Below are 22,468 nucleotides of genomic sequence, written 5' to 3'. Positions count from 1 at the left end.
AATAACCTTTGATGTGGCACTTTATCAAATGCTTTCTAGAAATCTAAGCATAGTATATACACCAGTTCCCCTTTATCCAAAGCACATGTGATTCCTTCAAAGAACTCCAATAAACTGGTTAAACATGATTTTCCTTTCACAAAACCATGTTGATTCTGCCTAGTTGTTTTGAATTTTTCTAAATGTCCTGCTATAACATCCTTAACAATAGAGTCTAACATTTTCCCTCTGACAGACGTTAAGCTAACTGGCTTATAGTTTCCTGCTTCCTGTCTCCCTCACTTTTTGAATAAAAGAATTATATTTGATATATTCCAAGCTATTGGAACCTTCCCTGAATCTAGGGAATTTTGGAAAATAGAAAGCAACACGTCAACTATTTCACTAGTCACTTCTTTAAAGGCCCTAGAATGACATCCATCAGGACCTGGGGATTTGTCAGCTCGAAGCTCCACCATTTGCTCAGGACCACTTCTCTGATGATGACTGTAATTTTCTTGAGTTCCTGCCTTCCTCCCATTTTCTAATTTACAACTATATGTGGGGTGGTACTTGTATCCTCTATAGTGAAAACCAATGCAAAATACCGGTTCAGTTAGTTTTGCATTTCCTTACTTTCCATTATTAATTCCCCAGACTCCTTTTCTATAGGACCAATACTCACTTAGTTAACTCTTTTCCTATTTAATTATTTATATTTATCTGTTTTTATATTTCTGGCTAGATTTCTCTCATACTCTAAATTTCCCTCCTTATTAGTCTTTTAGTCATTTTTTGCTGTTCTTTATATTCTGTCCAAACTTCTGACTTGCTGTAATTATATGCTTTATCTTGAAGTTTGACACTGTCTTTAACTTTTTTAGTTAACCACGGATGGTAGGTTCTCCGCTTAGAAGATTTCTTTCTCATTGGAATGCATCTATTCTGTTTGTTCTGAAATATTCCTTTAAAAATCTGCCACTGCATCTCTATGGTCCTATCCCTTAACCTCATATGCCAGTTTACTCTAGCTAGCTCTGCTTTCATGCCCTCATAATCACCCTTATTTAAATTTAAAATGCTAGTCCTAGACCCACTCTTCTCTCCTTACCTATACACCACCACACAGCTCATAACTCTTACGCACATCCAACAAGTGTTTTTGTAACTTCTTTCGAGCAGGGCTGCATGGTCATGCTTAGCGGCAGGTCCAATGGATACAAATTTGGACCTGTCATTAAGAATGGCCTGCACTTGGCATAGTGGTATCGGTGGAGGCGGTGATGTACTGGTATTGTCGCTGGATGAGTAATCCAAGGTAATGCTCTGGGGACCAGGGTATGAATCCTGCCACAGCAGATGATGGAATTTGAATTCAATAAAAATTTGGAATTAAAAGCTATTATCATTTGTTGTAGAAACCCATCTGGTTCACTAATGTCCTTTAGGGAAGGAAATCTGCTGTCCTAACCTGGTCTGGCCTTCAGCAATTCGAATACCCTCTGAACAAGGGAAGTTAGGGATGGGCAATAAATGCTGGCCTAGCCAGTGGTGCCCACATCCAATGAATAAATAAAGTATATATATATATATATATATATATATATAAGATATATAGTTAAAAAAGAGGATGGCTATTTCAGTCCCTTTGTTGGCCCCACAGATATGAATGTCTGGGTTGGCCTTGAGGCATTGCAATGCTACAAGACATTCGGTTGCATGTGAAAATCAGCAAAGTTCTTAAGTATCCTGCAATGTGCACTATCTCAGCGGGCATGCTTCTAATGACAATGTGTTTTCATTGTGTCATGCTGAGAAGGCGTGAAGAAAAAATAAACTTAAAAATTTGTTTCTCTTCCATATTCTCAAAGGAAAATGGAAGAGCTATTGGGACTGATAAAATGGCTGCAGCTAACCACATGATGGTGGTTTTGGAAGGTTCTGAGCAGTTCCAAAGGGCAAAGACTAACTCATCATCCTCCTGAAACGTGACACCTCTTACACTGTGTCAACATTCCAGTCAAGCAAACACAAATGGCTAATAGATGAAATATCTGCACAAGCTAGCTCTGGACAGAGGAGGAGCTATTGGGACTCCTTATCTCTAACGATGTGCTCATGGCTCCACAGTTATCTGCTCAAAATACAATGGGTTTTAATAAGGGTCCTTAAAGTACATTGTTAGCTGAATGGCTTGATCAGAAACCACCCTCATAGACTCATAGAGGTCTACAGTGCAGAAGGAGACCATTCAGCCCATTGTGTCCATGCTGGTCAACAAAGATCTGACTACACTAATCCCATTTTCCAGTGTTTGGCCCATAGCCCTGGAGGCTATGGCAATGTAAGTGAATATCTAAACACATCTTAAATGTTACAAGAGTTTCTGACTCAACCACCCTTTCAGGCAGTGAGTTCCAGACTCCCATCACCCTCTGGGTGAAAACATTTCTCCTCAACTCCCCTTCTACCACTTACCTTAAATCTATGCCTCCTGGTTATTGAACCCTGTATTAATGGGAAAAGTGCCTTCCTATCCACCCTATCTATGCCCCTCATAATCTTATACACCTCTATTAGGTCCTCTCTCAACCTTCGTTGCTCCAAGGAAAACAACCCCAGTCTATCCAATTTTTCCTCATAGCTTAGACCCTCCAGCCCGGGCAGCATCCTGGTAAACCTCCTCTGCACCGTCTCCTGTGCAATCACATCCTTCCTATAATGTGGTGACCAGAACTGCATACAGTACTCCAGTTCTGGCCTAACCAGCATTTTATACAGTTCCAGCATAACTTCCTGACTTTGTATTCTATGCCTCAGCTAATAAGACAAGTGTCCTATATGCCTTCGTAACCATCTGATCTACCTGCCCTTCTACCTTCAGGGATCTATGGATATGCAAACCAAGGTCCTTCTGATCTTCAGTACATTCCAGGGTCCAACCATTCATAGTGTAACCCCTTGCCTTGTTAGCCCTCCCCAAGTGCATTACCTCACACTTTTCTGGGTTGAATTCCATTTGCCACTGCTCTGCCCACCTGACCAGCAGTTTACGGCTATCCTCCTCACTACCAATTTTTGTGTCATCCCTGGACTTCTAGATCATACCCCCTACATTGAAGTCCAAATCATTTATGTACACCCTGTCACATGACCAAGACTTAAGCTGTTTGAGTTGCTTTAGTTATACAGCTTTGTATTCTGTCTTCAGTTACTGATTAACCTGATAAGAAAAAAACAGGACTCCAGGCTAGCAGCCTGCCTCTGACCTCCATCTCTCTCAAAGTCTGATCTCCAGAAAGAACCCTGTATTTCACTTGCAAAGTGAACTTATTCCCAGAATACAAGAATCCTTTGCTGCATCTTCAACTGCCTTAAACTGCAACTGAATTCCTAGGATCAAGGCCAGGAATTCTGTTGGACAAAACCACTTGAAAGAACCTTCATTGAACATTGACGTACTGGACTCAACACGTGTAAATTAATGCCAATACTTTTTGAGTTTTTTTAAGTAACTCACAATTTGTAATCTCTTTCCATATCTTTCTCTGTTTACAGATGAACATACGAACAAGGAGCTGGAGTAGGCCATTCAGCCCCTCAAGCCTGGTCCGCCATTTAATAGGATCATGGCTTTTCTGATAGTAACCTGAAATCTGCATCCCACCTACTGCTGATAACCTATCATCCCCTTGCTTACCCAGAATCTATCCATTGCTGCTTTAAAAATATTCAAAGACTCTGCTTCCACCACCTTTTCATGAAGAGAGTTCCAATGACTCACAACCCTCTGAGTGCAAATATTTCACCTCATCTCTGTTTTAAATGGGCGGCCCCTTATTTTTAAACGGTGACCCCTAGTTCTAGATTCTTCCACAAGAGGAAATATCCCCTCCACATCCACGCTGTCAAGACCCCTCAGGATCTTATATGTTTTAATCAAGTCACCTCTTACTCTTCTAAACTCCAGCAGATACAAGCCTAGTACGTCCAACATTTCCTCATAGGCCAACCCACCCATTCCACATATTATTCTGGTAAACCTTCTCTGAACTGCTTCCAACACATTTACATCCTTCCTTAAATAATGTGACCAATACTGTACACAATATCCAAATGTGGTCTCACCAATGCTCTTATAACTGGAGCATAACCTTCCTACTTTTGTACTCAATTCCCCTCACAATAAACGATGGCATTCTATTAGCTTTCCAAATTACTTGCTGTACTTGCAAACTAGCCTTTTGTGATTCATGCACTAGGACACCCAGATCTCTCTGCACTTCAGAGCTCGGCAATCTCTTACCATTTAGATAATATGCCTCTCTTTTATTCTTCCTGCCAAAATGGACAATTTCATATTTTCCCACATTAAACTCCACCTGACAGATCTTTGCCCACTCACTTAACCTATCTATATCTGTTTGTAGCCTCCTTATGTCCTCTTCACAACTTACTTTCCTGCCTATCTTTGTGTCATCAGCAAATCTGGCAACCATCCCATCCATTCCTTCATCTAAGTCATTTATATAAATTGTAAACAGTTAAGATCCCAGCCTGATCCCAGTGGTGCACCACCTGTTACATCTTGCCAACATGAAAATGACCTATTTGTGCCTACTCTGCTTCATATTAGCCAGCCAATCTTCCATCCATGCTAATATGTTACACCCATGCCATTAGCTTTTATTTTCTGCAGTAGCCTTTGATGTGGCACTTTATCAAATGCCTTCTGGAAACCTAAGTATAGTATATCCACTGGTTCTCCTTTATCCACAGCACATGTTACTACCTCAAAGAGCTCCAATAAGTGGGCTAAACACAATTTCACTTTCAGAAAATCATATTGATTCTGTCTGATGACCTTGAGCTTATCCAAGTGCCCTGCTATAGCTTCTTTAATAACAGCTTCTAACATTTTCACTACAACAGATATTAAGCTTACTGGCCTATCGTTTCCCACTTTCTGTCTCCCTCCCATGTTGAAAAACGGAGTTATATTTGCTATCTTCCAATCTAAAGGGACCTTGTCCGAATATAGAGAGGTTGGAAAATTAAAACTAATGCATCAACTGTCTCACTAGATACCTCTTTTAAGACCCTAGGATGAAGTCCATCAGGACTTTTGTCAGCCCGCAGCTCCAACAATTTACTCAGTACCACTTCTCTGGTGACTGTAATTTTCCTGACTTCCTTCCTCTGTTCCATTTCCTGGTTCATAGCTGCTTCTGGGCTGTTACTTATATCGTCTGTAGTGAAAACTGATGCAAAATACCTGTTCGATTCAGCTGCCGTCTCCTTGTTTTCCATTATCAATTCCCCAGACTCACTTTCAATAGGCCCAATGCTCAGTTTGTTAACTCTTCTTTTTAAAATATTTATAAAAACTCTTAGTATCTGTTTTTATATTTCTGGCCAGCTTTCTCTCATATTCTAATTTTTCGCTCCTTATTTGTCTTTTAGTCATCCTTTGCTGTTCCTTATATTCTGTTCAATCTTCTGGCCTTCCACCTACCTTTGCACAATTGTATACTTGTTCTTTGATACTATTGTTAACCTTTCTTGTTAACCACGGATAGTGTGTCCGTACCTTGGACTTTCTCTTACTCGTTGGAATGTATCTATTCGGTGTATTCTGAAATATCCCCTTAAGTATTAGCCACTGCATCTCTATTGACCTATCCCTTAACCTAATTTGCCAATTCACTTTCATCAGCTCAGCTTTCATGCCCTCATAATTGCCCTGTTTTTTTTTATTCATTCATGGGATGTGGGCTTCACTGACTGGGTCAGCATTTATTGACCATCCCTAGTTGCCCTTGAGAAGGTGGTGGTGAGCTGCCTTCTTGAACTGCTGCAGTCCATGTGGTGTAGGTACACCCACAGTGCTGTTAGGAAAGGATCAGAGAGAGACCCACTGAGATACAGGGAAAGACAAGAAAAGCGTTTTTATTTTCAGTTGGTATATGTGACCATAGATTGAAGACAGAAAAGGGCTAAGACTCTCTCTGGGTGGAAGTGATGTCAGGCTGTAAAGGCACTATTATGTATTGCTCTAAAGTTAAAGTAATAGTGAATTTAGAAGAGTTTTCTGGATATCTCAAGGGATATACCAATTGTGAAAAGACTTCCACTGAATTTTTAGAAGTCTACTCGAAAAGAAACCTCTTTGCAACTGAACCAGCTCTACCCTGGGTGTGGAAATAGTGGTACCACTTCACTGGAGTGTTGGTTATGTAAGAGTATTGCTGGGATAAAAAGGACCGCGTGAGTTTGAATAATTTTTTATTGGTGTCTGTGTTAAAATCTTTCCAATCTTTTTATTATCTAGCAAAATATAGTTAATAGGTGGAATTGTCCCAAATTTGCACTAAGTTGGGTAGTGGGCAGCAAAAAGGATGTTTTACCTGCTGGCCGCAAAGGCGGGTTTTCATGCCGTATCATCCCAATCTCGCCTCATTAATCATGCATTCCTGGGAAACACGCCATTTCACTGGTTGGGCAGCCTCCAAGATGCCTACCATGCCATCACCTCACCACATTGTCCCGCCGAGTGCCATATGTAAAGGGCAGCCGCGCGCATACCTCTCACTGCTTCCAACCAGGACAGCTGCACAGAAGTCATGGCCCCAAAAAGCAAGAAGACTGCAGCCTCCCAATTCAATGATGCATCCCTGGGATGCCTGCTAGAAACAGTTGTGAAACACATTGGCATGATTGGTGCCTGGATGTTCCAGAGTGGGAGGATGAATCGGGCTTGCTGGGCTTTTAATGATATCCAGATGTATTACAATGAAGTTCCCGACGTGTGGCAACAGGAAATGTGGCCCGCCATTGATGGGCAGAGTGGATGATTGCAAGCTGGTTTCACGACATTGTGAAACTGATTTTTGGCCTTCCCGCTATATTGTCTGCCCACGCCCACTGTGATGCCTGATGCCAGCGGGCATGGAAAGTTCTGCCCAGTGTTTCTTGTGCAATAAATGTTTTAAATTTTTTGTTAACAACAGGCTCTTGTGAATCTGTTTCAGAAAGTACCCTCCATGGTTTAAAAGAAAAATAGCTATGATCTATTGAACTAGGTTCCGTTCTGGGATCTGACTTGTCCAGTAATAACATCAGCTGTGATCATAATACAACTACGAACGTTTAAGCATAGAGCTGTTTTATAAAAGTCGCAATTCTGACTTCATTTTTGCATGAAGCCCTTTATCTATGCCATGAAAATGTGATGATATTTGAATGGTGGGGCTCCATGCCAATAGGGGCAGTACTGCAATCTCATTTACACTCCAACTCCTCTACCTTATTCAGAGTTTGCATTAATAGCAGCTCTGTGATGTAAAAAGAGGATTAGATTGATTTGAACCAAGCTGATCACATTGAATCCATAGTTGGAACTGAACTACTACATCCACTATTTTCTGTGTAGAAGTCATTAGGAAAAATAATCAATTGTCACTAGCCAAGATTGCAGCAAAATTTAAAAGCAAGGAGAAGATAATGGGTAAGTGTTACAGAAGTGCTGATGTCTCCCATGTATTATTCTGCACCCTTTAAAACATCTTTGAAAAAAGCATCCATGTTTTAAAAGCTCAGCCTGTAAATAATCTTGATGCTGTCTGGGAAAAAAAATAGACACGGAGGGGTCTATCTACTTTTGCACACAAGACACAGAATACCTACAGGGCTTTGAAGAATGATTTCTTTAAGAATGCCCATTAAAGAAAGAATAACAATAAATAAGACAAGCCATTTTCATCAAAGTAATCACCTCTAGAATTACAATCCACAGAAAACAACAGTTAGCTGCAAAATCCTACTCCAAATTATAAACTCTGCTATAATTGATTTAAAAATCACAATCCATATCGAAGTATACAACACTCTCTGAGTATGGTTGTGCAGTTTAGCACTGCTGCAGAGGATGCTAATAATTATCCTTCAATGCTTTAATCTATTGGTGACCTGATGTTTTGTTAGAACTCATATACTGAGTAGCTGAACTTTCTTTTAGTTAATAAGAAATAAACATTGTCACTTTTGCCAGTAACTCAGTTGGATCTGGCTTGACCTAAGCATATAATGAGAGTGTCTAAGTAACCTTGACCAAGGATGGCAAGTTATGCAGTATCCATAACCATTAACTACTTTGTGAGAGTGGAAGGGAATATAATTTCCAACTGTTCACGGCTAAGTGAGGACCAAAGTCCTAAAGCGTGAAGCTGAAGCAAGATTGTATCTAAAATCATTCTTAATTTATTGAGACAACCCAGAGATGGAACCTTGAGGATAAAAGCATTGTGGTTATTTATTTAATCTTAGGATGCGTGTGATACTGTCAAAGGCAGATTTGTTGCTGTAGTAATCTGATGTGTAATGTACCTTTAAGACAAATGTTGTAATGTAAGATCATGATCTTGATACCCAATAGCAGAGTAGCATGGGCTATCTCTGTTGTCAGTAATCTTGAGTTAGAGACTGAAGAGAAAAGACAGCCTTTTGAGTTGTAAGCACACAAGTGTAGCTGCTGAGTTCCTTTTATAAATCAACAGAATATGTTTCTTCTAAGAACGGTCTACAGATCTTCTCTGTCTTGGTACCAACTCGGTCACCCCAAACAAGTGTACAACCTGGATCCTTTAGCCCCAACAAACCAGGGCACTGGATCTAACAAACTGGTCACAACAGTAAAAACCAAGATATGACATGAAAGGACAAGGTAAAAAGCAAGAGGAAATTGGAAGAACTGAAATCAGGCCATACCTCGCAAGTTAGTTGTAAGTAAAGAAAAATTTCCTTCCTGATCGTCGAAGCAATCCCCTCAGAGCACGCCGCAATTTGGAAAGTTGGAGCCTTTTGATTGAGCCTCGGACAACTGGTCTCATTATGTCAAACGCCTCGCGTCCTTCTTCCAGGCAAATGACACCGAGGAGGAGGAGGAGCAGCGCGCGATCCTCTTATCCCCGTGTGGGAGTAAGACATATGGAGTAATTTGAAGTTTGTTGGCACCCAGTGCCCCAGGTTCGAAAAGTTTTGATGACTTTGTGAACCTCGTAAAGAATCATTACCAGCCTGAGCCGTAGGTGACAATGCAACAGTTCAAATTTAACTCAAGGAATAGAGCCACGGGGGAGGCAATTGCTTGTATTGTGGCAAGTCTGAAGCAACTAACTGAATATTGCGAGTTTGGTACATCTATCCATGATATGCTTGGAAATCACTGGTGTGTGGGAAAAATGAGGTTACGATTCAGAAGAGATTACAGTCTGTAACAAATTTAGATTTTCAGAAGGCATTGAAAATCGCTCTGGCAATGGATGGTGCAATGCGAGACTTGAAAACCATACAGGGAGCGTAAAAAGGCACCGTCCTCCATGTTGAGTGGGGAACCTCAGCCAAAAAGTGCACAAAAATGCAAAACTTTACTCGGAAGCAGAAAGCAGCCACCTCTAGCAGATAACTTAGCAACAAAACTTGGCATAATGATAACAGAGGCGGATGTAGACAACCTTGTTATGAATCACAGTTTAAAAAGATCAAATTTTTTTCTGTCATTGAAATGGACACTTCATGAGACATTGTAAAGATAGAATCAGGCAGACTTTCAGACAAAAGCAAAAACCCAATGAGATTAACAGCATTGAAAAGTCTGAAGTAATAGATTCAGATGTTTATTCATTGTAATTTAAAGGTAGGAAGAACAGAACCTATCTATGTAACCATGAGAGTGTTTGAGAGGCCTATCAGAATGGAGGTGGATACTGGAGCATCCATTATGGTGATAGGTGAGCATACTTTTAAATACCTGAATCACGGGGAACGTAAACTAAATTTGGAAGAAACTGATGCCAAATTGAAAACTTACACAGGAGAAGGTATACAAGTCAAGAGTGTATGTAAAGTCACAGTACACTACGGAGGTCAAATAGTGAAATTACCCTTAATGGTAGTAGAAGGCAAGGGACCTAGTCTCCTCGGACAAAACTGGCTGAAAGAAATTAAGTTGGAATGGACTGAATTTTTTCAACTGAGAACTAATGGGCTATCACATCTACTATGAAAATATGCTTCAGTTTTTAAGGACGAACTTGGAAAGACTGAAGGGCTATAAGCAAAAATTTGTTTAGATCCAGAGGCAACACCAAGATTCATGAAGGATTCATGTACAATGCAGGAAATGGTAGACACTGACCTGGACAAGTTAGAAAAACTGGGAGTGATACAATCAGCGCAGTTTCTGTTCTCACATCTGACCAAAGCTTTCAAATTTATGGGGACTACAAATTAATAGTCAATAAAGTGGCTAAGTTGGACAGACAACCCATACCAAAAATTGAAGACTTGTATACTAAACTGGCGGGTGGAAATGCCTTCACGAAGCTTGATATGAGTCATGCTTATCAACAATTGGAATTAGAGAATGTCTCCCAGAAGTTTGTCACCATTAATGCACGCAAAGGGCTGTACCAATATACCCATTTACCTTGTGGTGTCTCTTCAGCTTGCACCATATTCCAAAGAACCATGGGATCATGTTTACTACAGGGACTGCCCCACATTATAGTATATTTGGATGATGTTCTCATGACTGGACTCACTGAAAAGGAACATTTGATGACCCTGGAAGAAGTTTTGGAACATTTTTTGTAGGTTGGAGTGTGGTTGAGAAAGGAAAAGTGCACATTCCAAGCGGAAGAGGAAACTTACCTAGGTCACAAAGTAGATTCACAAGGCCTACATCCAGTTGAAGAAAAAGTGAAAGCCATTAGAGAAGCCCGAGTGCCAAAGAATACATCTGAACTGAAATCATTCTTGGGGATGATCAATTACTATGGACACTTCTTGCCTAATTTGCCGATAGAACTGGCACCACTGTATTACTTGCTCAAGAAAAAACAGTGATGGTCTCGGAAAACACTACAAGAAGAAGCTTTCACAAAAGTGAAACAGTTGTTACAGTCACCTACACTTCTAGTAAATTTTGACCCAAAAAAAGTGTTGGTATTAACACGTGACACATCTCCCTATGGAGTGGGAGCAATGCTTTCCCATCGAATGGATGATGGATTAGAATGACCTATAGAATATGTATCAAGAATGCTCAACACAGCAGAAAAAGGGGTACTCCCAAATAGACAAAGAAGGCGGGTCAATCATTTTCAGTGTTAAGAAGTTTCACCAATATGTACATGGTCGTCACTTTACTATCATATCGGACCACACAGTGATGACAAGGCTATCCCCCTATAGCCTCAGCAAGTGTACAAAGATGGGCATTGATCTTGGTAGCATATGAGTATACTTTCATTCATAGACCCGGAAGTCAAATTGGAAACACAGATGCACTCAGTCGTTTGCCCATGCAAGCAAAAGATGAAGATGTTCCAATTCCTCAAGAATTCATTTTATTATTGAACTTCCTGGACTCTTCACCAATATGTGCTAGACAGATTAAAGATTGGACAAATCAAGACCCAGTCTTATCCAAAGTGCGAGATCAAGTTCCTCAGGGTTGGTCACAAGAACAAGAATCCTATTAAATGAAACCGTATTTCCAGAGAAGGTATGAAATAACCAGCCAGGAAGGTATCTTACTGTGGGGAGCATGAGTGCTTGTTCTTCCAAAAAGACGAAAGCCATTGTTATCTGAACTTCACAGTGCACATCCTGGGATTTCCAAAATGAAGGCAATAGCACGCAGCTATGTATGGTGGCCTGGGATGGATCGGGAAATAGAAAACTTAGTGAGAAGTTGGTTGCAGTGTCAGCAAGTACGGAAATTAGCTTCAACAGCTCCGTTACACACCTGGGAGTGGCCAGGAAGGCCACGGGTGAGAGTACACATCGACTATGAGGGACCTTTTATGGGAAAAATGTTTCTACTTATTGTCGATGCTCGTTCAAAATGGATGGATATATATGAATTGAGGTCGCCGACATCTTTCGCCACAATAGACAAGCTATGACAAAGTTTTGTGATCAACAGACTGCCTGAAGTGGTCGTATCAGACAATGGAATTCACGAGTGCTAAATTTCACCAATTTTTCAGCCTCAACAGTTTTACTCATGTGAAAACTTGACCATACCACCCTTCTTCAAATGGATTGGCTGAGAGAGCAGTTCAGGTGTTCTAATCTGGTATGAAGAAATTGTCTGGAGATTTGATAGCAACTAAATTAGCACATTTTCTTTTCCATTATAGAACCACCCATCATACGACAACAGGTGTCACACCTGGGGAATTGTTGATGAAGCACCATCTCCATTCGAGATTGAGCCTAATTATGCCAAACTTGGAGGGGAAGGTGGAAAGGTGTCAGGGAAGTCAGAAAATTGAACATGACTGTCACAGCCTTGACAGGACATTTGACATCGGAGAGAAAGTATTTGTGAAAAATTTTAGTGAAGGACCAACATAGTTGTTTGGTGAAATAAGTGCAGTAACGGGATCTCTTTTTTACCACGTGAAAGTTGAAGAATGAGTCATATGGAGATATGTGGATCATATTAGAAGAGCGGAAACAAAATACCCAGAAATGATTCCACCTGTGTTCGTGACTGAATTAACGTCGCATGTTGAAAGAACTCAACTAAGCGCAGATATGTTAGAAGGGCCGAATGTACCTGAAATAGTTGTAGAAATAGATTTGCAGGTACCTACTGCAGAACCAGATGCTCAGACAACTAAAGTGAGGGATCAAACATCAGAAGTTGTAGAGCTGAGACGTTCTACATACATAAGGAAGCCCCCAGAAAGACTGACTTTGTAAATTATTTATTTGTGTGAATAATTTGATATTTTGAGAAAAATTATAAAATATATTTCTGAGTAAAGGTGGAGGGATGTAGTAATCTGATGTGTAATATACCTTTAGGACAAATGTAATGTAAGATCACATGATCTTGATACCCAATAGCAGGGAAGTGCGGGCTACCACTTTGTAGTCAGTAGTCTTAAGTTAGAGTCTGAAGAGTAAAGACAGTTTTATAAGCACACAAGTGTAACTGCTGAGTTCCTTTTATAAATAAACAGAATGTGTTTCTTCTAAGAACAGTCTACAGATCTTCTCTGTCTTGGTACCAACTCGGTGACCCTGATACAAGCATGTAGCCCGGATCCTTGAGCGCCAACAAATGAGGGCACTGGAGCCAACAGTTGCCCATCGCTATCTGTGCTGAGGAGATGGTGGTGGATCATTTCCTTGAATGGTTGCAATCATGAGATGGCACACTCATAATACTGTTAGGTCAGGAAATGCTAGAGAACGACCTGCTGAACAGGTGGCATGACTACACAAATAGAACCATTGCCAAACACAGCATTAGCTTCATTTCCTTTATTATAATTGTTTGTTTGAAGAATCTGAATCCAAAGAGGTCCTCTCGCTCGACGTCTCTTATCTTTATTGGATTATTCTCAGCAGTACTAGCTTGCTTGCATATAAATATTTATTCACGTGGAAAAACAAATTCACTTATTGCTCACACTCTCTTCTTTTTGGCAAAGAGGTAACTTAGAGGTTGGCCAAATAGAAGTGAGTAAAATGATGAACAGAACAAAACAACAGAGAATTTGCCAACACTAACAAAGATGATCTATATTAAAAATGAAGAAATTGGAAGTGATGAATTCAGATGGAGTTATTTCACACAAAGTATAATTGAACTACTAAATAAGTTAACAAAGCAAGTCCATGAATTAACCCAGTATAAAAAGGCTCCAAAAGGCATCTGACTATATGACCAGAGAAAGGGCAATCCAAGCAAAGGCATAGTTATCATTGAAATCAAACAAAAATCATAGGCTTATTGCGATTTATCAGTTTCTAAAATGTTCTATGTGTATGCGATGGTAAACTGTGCTTCAGCTGATAGCATTCTCACCTCTGGGTTCATGCCCCATTCCAGGGCCTGAATTTTTAGCATTGTGCGGGAGTGCGATCGGCAAGCACGGAAGTGGATGTGAAATCCACTTATGCCCGCAATTGGCTCCCAACCTCGATTTCATGCTGCCTAGCCAATTAACTGCTGGCCATCATGAAACACACGTGGAGACACGCTCAGTGTTCCCTCAAGGGCAGGAAGAGTGCAGGCGCCGGGTGCGGGGGATGGGTGGGGTTTGAAAGTTGCTAGGGAGCTCCCTGAACGATGGCAATAGGTGTTCAGGAGCCTCAGGGAGCTGCATTGACATTCTATGGGTTTCACTGTATTAGGAAGGCATACTGTCAGCATTATGGCATCTGGACCTATAGCTCATGCCAGGCAGGACGGAAATGCCCATAGCCAGTCTGTCCCCCGCCCCCCTGATTTCCAGATGATTGCCTGTGTGTACCTCTGGAGGCAGCGAGTGGCTGCCGTGAGATTTTGCTGCCGTGAGGCAGTAAGAGGGGGCCACCTCACCTAACCAAGAAGGCCTGGACTGAGGTGGCAGCCCAGGTGAGCGGGCATGATGTTGTTTGCCGGACATGGATCCAGCGCAGAAAAAGGTTCAATGACCTTCTGTGCTCTGCCAGTGTGAAAAATGACTCTATTTGGAACTATGGATCGACATCTTTGTGGGTGGCAGGACTTGTTGATGTTCATGAGTTTGAAATGTAGAGCCTCAAATGGCTCATATGCCTGTGCCTTGAAAGACTATGTAATTAGGCTGGATGGCGGGCATGTATGTAAGGGTGAAGTGGGACAATGTGATGGGCACCTGAACCTGTGCCCCTGGCGGGAAGGCTGGTTTGTTCTGGCATGTAGAAGGGGAACTAATGAAAGCACCTTTGTCCCTACAGGAGAAGAGGAGTGACAATGTGCAGGAACGAGGATGAATGGGTGGTGGGGTGCCAAACCTCCTTATTTTAATTCTGACAAAGGAGAAAGCTCTGGAGATGGCATGCATGTGTGCAGCGAGGTAGGGGTCTCAGAGGAGGGTAAGAGTCAGACGACAGCGGTGAGACGGGGGGAGGGTACAAGAAATGTAGGGTGGCTGTTAGACTGTATAAATCAATTGTCCCCATTGCTCATCAACTCAGAATGTCTTTTTAAGGCATATGTCTATTGTAAGGAGCAACCAGACTGGAAGCACTGTGACTTCGTAATGATGTTTATGACTGACATTCTCTTCCTCCATCAGATGCACCATGCTCACACCACCACAGGGGCCCTGGGAGTCCTCCCTAACCCCTGAAGAGGAGCAGATGCCAGATGCACCCACATCACATCCTCCATCTGCAGCAAGCACCAGCGCAGGTACAGGCACATTGCTGGGCATAAGCATCTCGGATCAGATGGTAGTGCACAGTGGTTAAGGCGCATCACACTTGCCTGAGGAGCTGGCGGAAGCAAAGAGGCCAGAGGGCACTGGCAGCAGTAGGATTGCTGGAGAGCAGGACAGCGCTTAGTCCGGGGCAGATAATGATTCTCTGCAGTCGTCCATCAGGCCGCAGATGCTGGGTTCCAGCGAGATGCACGCGAAGATCTGTCAGAGATCCCTGAGGGTCTACGTGCCATGGTCTCTGTCTTGGAGGAGTCCATGGGGAGCATGAACACTGTGTTGAAATGGAGTTCTGAACGCACAGTCTCCTCCGTAGAGAGAGTGGGACTCTCATGGAGAGGCAGCTTCCCTCAATCAGGGGTTTCTGTCGTTGTGTTCAGACCTCTGAGCCCACACACTGGCAGTGACATCAGCAGGTCACTGCCAGTGTGAGAGATGGATGAGGCACCTAGTGACTCTGCCAGCTGTCCGTCCATCGATGGTGAGCAGGGAGATTCAAACCAACCTCAGGTTGGAGGATGACCTGCAGCTCCATGCATCTGGCAGCTCCTCTCAGGGTGCTCCTGGTGACAGCAGCAGCGTATCTGCCCCTCTGCCAGTGACCGTTGCATCTGATGACACCGTGATGACTGAGGAGAAGCCAGCCATGGTGCTGGACTCTCCTGCCCAGATGGGGTTTGCGCAGTCTCCGCCAGGCAGATGACAGCCGCCAAGATCACCAAGGTCAACAGGCCATCAGATTCAGCAGGCTGCCTCCAATCCAACTGCCAGCAATGCGGGGGTGGGGGGTGTGAGGACACACACATGAAGATGTAGCACTCCCAAACACAAGTTTGTCACTATGATCACAAAATGAGTTCTCCCGGGTGATTTATTTTGTTATCTTTCATTGGCACATGTGCACTGGTTCATTTGTATATTTGGTTTCATTATAAAAATATCTCATTACGTGCAATGGCATTAGTATGCTTAATAGAGATTAGGCCTGGGAGTCACTTGTGACACAGAGGAAGGGATGCAAATTTTATTTCAGAGGTCAGACCTTGACAAAAGAGTGACAGGCAGGGTCATTAAGGTGACATGCCCCTTGCCATCACCTTGACTCCTTGATTTGAATGCCTCACTGAAAGTCCTTTGAATCAAGGCCTCCCTGGTCTCCCTGCCTCCCATAAGGATCTTCACATCGGGATCATGCTCCTCCTCCTCTGACCCAGCACTTGAGTCGTTCTCTGAGGCCTGTGGAACAGGATCGCTGTCTTCAGCCTCCAATCAACCCCCTTCACAGAGCCAGATTGTGCAGTGTGCAGCAGACAACAACAAGAAGAGAAACATACTCAGGACGATATTAAAGTACTCTCCCCCGAACAGACCAGACAGTGAAACCTCATCTTGACTAGGCCTATGGTTCTCTCAACTACCGCCTTTGGGGAGGCATGACTATGATTATTGCTCTCCTTGGCTTCTATCCTGAGTTGGGTCCTGTTGGGTCCTGAGCCACCTTTTCAGCAGATACCCTTTGTCTCCCAGGAACCAACCATCCAAGCGAGCTGGAACAATGGACCCTTGGCACCTGGGAGTGACAGAGGATGTTGGCATCATGACAGCTTCCAGGATACCTGGCACACACCTGCAAAATCTGTCTGTTGTGGTCACAGACCATCCACACGTTAAGAGAGTGGAAGTCCTTCCCATTGACAAAGGCACCCAGCTCCCCTGCTGGCTTCTTTATGGGCACAAGAATGCAGTTATTGGCCCCCTGGATGCGGGGAAATCCTGCAATTGCAGTGAAGCCTCTGGCTCGCTCAGCCTGGCTAGCTTTGTTGGTCTGGAAGCGAATGAAGGCGCTGACCCTTTGGAACAGAGTGTCAGTGACTGGCTTGATTCAGCTGTGGACAGCCAACTGTGAGACACCACATGGACCTCCCATTGACCCCTGGAAAGAACCTGAGGCATAAAAGTTCAGGGCAACTGTCACCTTAAGAGTCACTGGCATAAGGGCCACCTACAAAGTTTGAAGCAATCTCTGGACCAAGCATCTGGCATATGCTTGGCATGCCTGGAGAGGTGGAACCTTCTTCGACACTGAATCTCAGACATGGCCAGGTAGCAGGAGTGCTGCATGTAGTCTCTGTCTGCTGGATAATGGTGCCTTCTCCAGGCTCTTCTGCCTTGGGCTTCCTGCTGGCCCTGCATCCCTTTGAGCTGCACATCCCAACCCACAGGCCCCACTCTGGGGCACTGCCTGCAGCAGCTGGCCTCCTCTCCCTTCTAGCCCTCTCCCCTTCTTCTGAAGAGCTCCCTCTAGCAGAGTAGACAATCCCCATTTTTTTTTTACAGATGATTGCGCAGGACTGTATATTCAAGGGGCCTCTCGGCAGAAAGCCTCTGCAAATGCTGAGAAATCAAAGAGCTCTCCAGCACACCAAAAAAAATGAGAGAAATCATATGTAATCAAACTCTAACCAGCTAAACATCAAAACTCCTACCTACTCACCTTGTCAGGAGCTTGTACACATTTTAACCCACACTGGATATAGAAATCATGAAAAACATGATTGTTGCCTGGTCAAGTGGCCCATGTATTGTCGTTAAAAGTGCATGGGCCACTCAAAATTGGAGAAAATTGCTGCATAATTCAGGCCCACGGCTTAAGCAAAAAGAATCAACGCTGACACTCCAGTGCAGTGTTGAAGGATTCCTGCTCGGACAGAGGTGCTTCCCTTTGGATGAATTATTAAACCAAGGCCCCATCTTCCTGCGGAAGTAAGAGTGGCACTATTTCAAAGAAGAGCAAGGGAGTTCTCCCTGGTGTCCAGGCCAATATTTATTCCTCAAGCAGCATCACAAAATACAAACGATCTGATCATTTTCAGATTGCTGTTTGCGGGAGCTTGCTGAATGCAAATTGATGTGTTTCCTACATTACAACAGTGACTACATTTCAAAAGTATTTCATTGGCTGAAATGCACTTTGAGATGTCTGGAAGCCAAGAAAGGCACCATATTAATGCAAGCCTTTCTTTTTTCTTTATGAACATACCGACACTGGCAACACAGAGCTTTGTACACTGGGATTGTGCAATGTTAAAGAACAGCAAGCAAAACTGAAAAGCACTAGGCCATGGGCTAAGCAGGGTAGGTGGATGGGATGATGTTAAATGAGCATCAGGATACAATTTAAACAGATAAGCCTTGAAATTCAAAATTATTGCGCAACCACTTAATGCATTATATTAAATTCTTCTGTCCAATATTTTTATGGAGGCATTCACACATGTATTTCAAAATAGGTTAATGCCATTGTTAAAATGGCAGAAAAAAGAATTTAATGCAACTGTATTCATACAATATGACAGTATAATTTCCAGATTTTAAAATCATTCCACTACAAGTGTGTGCAAGAACATTGATTTAAAACTGAAGCCCTCAGTGTACTGAAATAATGGAATAAAAATGTAAATGCATTTTAAATTTAAAAACATAAATTGTAGGGAATAATTACATTAATTAAAACAGATGGAGCGATTCTACGAAGCTTATGGCCACAGGGGGCACTGGAAGAAGAAGAATTAACACAAAAATGAAAATAGTCACAACGTAACTGCAGAAGCGAACAGAAAGATTTGACTGCCAATTACAGGCTACCAATTCTCATCAATGCACTATGATTCCCGCTGAATAATAATAAGTATCAAAAGAAGGCAAAGCTTTAAGTTACTATCACTGGGTAAAATTACGAATATTTTCATTCCATCATTAATTACTTCAAATACAATACATTATTTATATATATTCATTGGTTAATTAAAAGTGCAATCATGAAGTAGCGCTCTTATTAGCTGGCATATTTCTTTTTAACACACTACAGCTGCATTCAGTAATAGGCATGATGGCCTTACCGTCATATCTGTTACTCCAATTAATCCATAGATTGGGTAGAACAACCAGGCACAATTGGATTAGGGAATGGATTTCCTATTATCTAAATATAAAACAAAATATGCTGACTGGATAGCACAATGAATTAGCATTGTCCTTTTACCTCTGGGATTTGGGTACTTGTACTCATTCCAGAGACTCATGAAGGTTTCCTCTCTCTGCTGACTGCAATCATTTACATGAAGTAATGCTTGGCTATGGTAGTGTAATGGTTATATTTCTGGGTTGGGGGAAGAGAGGGAGGCGACAAAGGCAGCTCCATAGAGAGTCTCAAACCTTTTATTTAAAACGTTGATGAGCTCCTCACATTTATTGGAGTTGAGCAGGCAGAGGAGAGGGGTCTAAGTTGATGTTTGTAGTGGTGAAGAGAAGCCCGGATGGCCTTTTGTTTTGATTCTCCATCTTGCTCTCATACTGACAGTTCTGTCCTTGGCTTACTGCACTGTTCCAGTGAAGCTCCATGTAAACTTGAGGGACAGCACCTCATCTTTCGATTAGGCACTTTAAAGCCTTCTGCACTCAACACCAAAGTCAACAATTTCTGTCCCCCATTTTGTTTCCTTTTCTTTGTTTTGTTTTTTTTCTTCTTTCAGCCAGAAGCACACCTGTTCGAGGCACATGTTTTGTTTTTTTTTGCCCTGGGTTTCCATGGAGTCCCCAGGACTCCGCAGCATTTCCAAAATGGGCTCAGGGACCGGGAGAGGGGTAGCAGACGGGCGCCAAACACCTGGGCATGGGAACTAGGAGGGTCCAGACTTGGTGTTGTAAGTGGAGTTTCTTGTTTTCCAGCCTGAGCTGCCAGAGCAGGAGACCTGAAAGACCAGTTCAAAAATAAAATCGGAACTGTGTGACAGTTCTGAGTTTTCTTAAAGCCATTCTTTCTGGTCAGTTTTCACAGAGTTGCTGTGTTGCTGCTCCTGGCCTTTATGCGGCTTTGTTCTGAATTTTTTAAAAGCCCATCATAAAACCACGAAGCTGCCTGAAAGTTAGCAGCAGCAGTTCATATTCACAGCTACTGTCATGGGAGTGCCCTTGGTTGAATATCTGCTTGAAAAATGCTAAGTCAAATTCCTGTAATAATTTTAGAGCCAATTTGATGCTGTGGAGGTGGGGAGAGTGAGGGGGTGGTGGGGCAGGGGTGAGGTGGGGGATTTGGGGGACGGTGCAGGGGTGGTAGGGGGTGAGCAGGTTTGGGGGGGATAGGGGTGGTGGGGGTGAGAGGGTCTAGGGGCATGGGGATGGTGAGAGAGGGGTGGTGGGAGTGAGGGGTTGGCAGGGGTTTGGGGCGTGTGTGGGTTTGAGGGGTGGTGAGGCAGACTTAGTGGGTGGATTGGGGTGTGTGGTGCAGGGGTGATGGGGGGTGAGTGGTGTGGGGGGTTGGGGTTGGGCAGGTTCACTTTTAAGGTTTAATACCACAAAATTAAATACTGCACACTTCTCAAAATTCCCTTTTGAATTTAAAGCAGCATATACACAGCCGTATAAATTTTCATTGTGCCCTAAAGTAGGTAGGCAAAATCCTGATTACATGCTGTGTTGATCTACCAAAGGATTGAGAATCTTGGCCTCATCAAAATAAACATAAGAAACTAAAAACTGGGAGTAAATTGAAACAAGATTTTTAAAAATTCATCCATGGGGTGTGAGCTTGGCTGGCTGGGCCAGCATTTATTGCCCATCCCTAGTTGCCCTTGAGAAGGTGGTGGTGAGCTGCCTTCTTGAACCGCTGCAGTCCATGTGGTGTAGATACACCCACAGTGCTGTTAGGAAGGGAGTTGTTGACTCACTGTCGACTGTTTTATCACTCTTGTAAAGTCTGGGAATTAAATCCATATTTGTGACTGGGAGATTGCTTAAAGAAAGGTTTTACAAATCTCTACTCCATCCTAGGTTCACCCCAGGTACGTTGTAAATTCACAGTGTACAACACAATTCATATGGCAGCTTCTGAGTGAAAGATGAAATACTCCAGTTCATGAGTCAAGGCCGTACTAAATTTCTTGAAACCCAAACTGGGCAGGGACATTTAAACTCTGTGCTGAGTTCAAACAGAAACCATTTTTGATGGAACAAAGGCCTTATCCCACAGTGTGAGAGTTATGAATCTTTAGAGAAGTCACAAATACTCATGAAGGGTGGGTAAAGTATATTGAACTGACAGTTTCCAAGTTACTTGAATGGTCAGCCATACAAAAATTAAGAAAAACTACCTACCTGTGTCTGTGGCGGTTGAGAAACCTGTTCTAGCACTTCCAGTAGCTGTTTGTTCATATAACACAAAGTGCTGTCATTTTAGCATTATTAATGCATGACTGCTTCTATAACCTATCATTATCACAGTGAGGCATGGTGGATTCACAGTTTGATTGACAGCTTAAAGAGATTGTTCAAAAATTTACTCTCTTTGATGAGATTATGAATAGAAATGTTTGTTATGATAAGGGATTAAGTACTTGAGGAGATGTAAATATATTGAATGGGCTTTCATGAATGACAGTGTTTTTTATATACAGTGAATTCTGTAATTAATATTTAGAACTTCATGTTATTTTGTCTCAGCATGGCTCCAGAGATATAACCATTGTGGATACTGGGTGAGTTGGCATGGAAGATAAGGGGTGGTGGGTGGGGGTATGAGTTGGCATTAAGTTGGCCTGGGGTTATAAGGGGCCATGGGAATGAGTGGAGGGTCATGAATTGATACTAAGTTGCCATAGGGGCTATAAGGAGCCATGGGGATAAGTGGAGGGGCATGGGTTGGTATGAGTTGGTACATATGGACATGGGGAGTGGGTAGAGGGTGAGGGGCTATGAGGAGTGAGTGCAAGAGGGCCTAAGGTTTAAGAGAACAACTGGTTTGAAGTTCCAGGGAACTGAGGCGGGCCTGTTAACCAGCCTACCTTGGTAATCGGCAGCCCCTGTGGCCACCTCTGATCAGCGTCAGGGGGTGGTGGGCCAAATTCCATCCCTCAAACCCCCTCCCCAAAACCGTGGAAGATCCCACTACTCAGGGCACTTTATCACCGAGGTGGGTGCAGCAAGCTGAGAGTTTTCCCAACTCAGCACACATGCCTTGGGAGTGTAAGTCCAGGCCTTTGTTTCTTTTCTTGCCCCATCTTCATTCGCTTTGGCCCTGGAGGACAAACTCTTCTGTCATTCCATCTCTCTTATCTTTCACCCTATCACCGACTTTCCTTTTGCCTTTGTCCCCATGTGCCTTTTGCTCAAAACCTGTTACATCTCTAACTTTTCCCAGTTCTAATGAAAGGTCACAGACCTGAAAC

The sequence above is a fragment of the Carcharodon carcharias genome, chromosome 1 (assembly GCF_017639515.1).
Source record: "Carcharodon carcharias isolate sCarCar2 chromosome 1, sCarCar2.pri, whole genome shotgun sequence".
NCBI lineage: Eukaryota > Metazoa > Chordata > Chondrichthyes > Lamniformes > Lamnidae > Carcharodon > Carcharodon carcharias.
The sequence above is the reverse complement of the archived record's forward strand: the minus strand, read 5'-3'. Positions refer to the sequence as shown.